Here is a 2,740-nt window from a genome sequence, read left to right as displayed (position 1 = left end):
TCAAAGTTTACCTGATAAACTATATTCCTGATACGAATCCCTTCTGACCTGTCTGTTTAACATTGACTAGACCAGTGTATGTACTGGACTACTGCATTGTGGTATAAAAGGGATTTGAAGTGGTGTTTCTCGAAACTGGCGTTACATTTGCGTGTTGTTACAGTGTTTACGTCTCGTGTGTAAGGCAGTATGATCAAAGGGCGCCACGTTTAAGATGAAAATAACTTGTGGGTGAAGGATGAAGGCCAACCAATTAAATATTTGTTGAAGTCTTTTTCATTTTCACCATTTTAAAGCTGACGGTGACTTGTAACTTTTGACCTGATCAATATTAGATTACATGGCAATGGAATTTGAAATGTTTTTTAAGGCACTGATCGCCAATCAACAAGTATTCATCCAGAAAAGCGTCCCCTGGCGGTTTGGCACAGAAGTGGCCTATGTCGTTCTTCAGTTTTCCGATTGTTATTGAACTAAGGCGTTATGCGTGTTCTTTAAATGGAATTGCAACAAATTCATCAGTATTACCGAATAACTTCATCATAAATTCACCCGAGGTCTTTCAGGAGAGACGTTCCCAATTTTGTAAAAATCAGAGATATATTCATCATCCGGAAGACCAACTAGCTTACTGATGTCCAGATGCGATACATAACCATTGTTTCCTGGAGATGTCAATGCCTTCCCTGCATGACATCTCATCTCATTTCAGACACCCATGTCCATGTCGTGCCTTGATGATACCTTATTAACATACTTCACACAGCCATGTCCATGTCGTGCCTTGATGACATCTCATTAACACACTTCAGACAGCCATGTCCATGTCGTGCCTGCATGACATCTCATTAACACACTTCAGACACCCATGTCCATGTCGTGCCTGCATGACATCTCATTAACACACTTCAGACACCCATGTCCATGTCGTGCCTGCATGACATCTCATTAACACACTTCACACACCCATGTCCATGTCGTGCCTGCATGACATCTCATTAACACACTTCACACACCCATGTCCATGTCGTACCTGCATGACATCTCATTAACACACTTCACACACCCATGTCCATGTCGTGCCTGCATGACATCTCATTAACACACTTCACACACCCATGTCCATGTCGTGCCTTGGTGACATCTCATTAACACACTTCAGACAGTCATGTCCATGCCGTACCTGCATATCATCTTATTAACACACTTCACACACCCATGTCCATGTCGTGCCTGGATGACATCTCATTAACACACTTCACGCAGCCATGTCCATGTCGTGCCTGCATGACATTTCATTAACACACTTCACACAGCCATGTCCATGCCGTACCTGCATGACATCTCATTAACACACTTCACACAGCCATGTCCATGTCGTGCCTTGATGACATCTCATTAACACACTTCACACACCCATGTCCATGTCGTGCCTGCATGACATCTCATTAACACACTTCACACACCCATGTCCATGTCGTGCCTTGGTGACATCTCATTAACACACTTCAGACACCCATGTCCATGTCGTGCCTGCATGACATCTCATTAACACACTTCACACACCCATGTCCATGTCGTGCCTTGATGACATCTCATTAACATACTTCAGACAGCCATGTCCATGTCGTGCCTTGATGACATCTCATTAACACACTTCAGACACCCATGTCCATGTCGTGCCTGCATGACATCTCATTAACACACTTCACACACCCATGTCCATGTCGTGCCTGCATGACATCTCATTAACACACTTCACACACCCATGTCCATGTCGTGCCTTGATCATACCTTATTAACATACTTCACACAGCCATGTCCATGTCGTGCCTGCATGACATCTCATTAACACACTTCAGACAGCCATGTCCATGTCGTGCCTGCATGACATCTCATTAACACACTTCACACACCCATGTCCATGTCGTGCCTGCATGACATCTCATTAACACACTTCACACACCCATGTCCATGTCGTGCCTGCATGACATCTCATTAACACACTTCACACACCCATGTCCATGTCGTGCCTGCATGACATCTCATTAACACACTTCACTCACCCATGTCCATGTCGTGCCTTGGTGACATCTCATTAACATACTTCAGACAGCCATGTCCATGTCGTGCCTTGATGACATCTCATTAGCACACTTCAGACAGCCATGTCCATGCCGTACCTGCATGACATCTCATTAACACACTTCACACACCCATGTCCATGTCGTGCCTGCATGACATCTCATTAACACACTTCACACACCCATGTCCATGTCGTGCCTGCATCACATCTCATTAACACACTTCACACAGCCATGCCCATGCCTTGCCTGCATAACATCTCATTAACATACTTCAGACAGCCATGTCCATGCCGTACCTGCATGACATCTCATTAACACACTTCACACACCCATGTCCATGTCGTGCCTGCATGACATCTCATTAACACACTTCACACACCCATGTCCATGTCGTGCCTGCATGACATCTCATTAACATACTTCAGACAGCCATGGCCATGTCGTGCCTTGATGACATCCTATTAACACACTTCACTCAGCCATGTCCATGTCGTGCCTGCATGACATCCCATTAACACACTTCGGACAGCCATGGCCATGTCGTCCCTTGATGACATCTCATTAACACACCTCAGACCGCCATGTCCATGTCGTGCCTTGATGACATCTCATTAACACACTTCAGACAGCCATGTCCATGCCTTGCCTGGATG

The sequence above is a fragment of the Haliotis rufescens genome, unplaced genomic scaffold, assembly GCF_023055435.1.
Source record: "Haliotis rufescens isolate VD_foot unplaced genomic scaffold, xgHalRufe1.0.p SCAF_1, whole genome shotgun sequence".
Taxonomy (NCBI): Eukaryota; Metazoa; Mollusca; class Gastropoda; order Lepetellida; family Haliotidae; genus Haliotis; species Haliotis rufescens.
The sequence above is the reverse complement of the archived record's forward strand: the minus strand, read 5'-3'. Positions refer to the sequence as shown.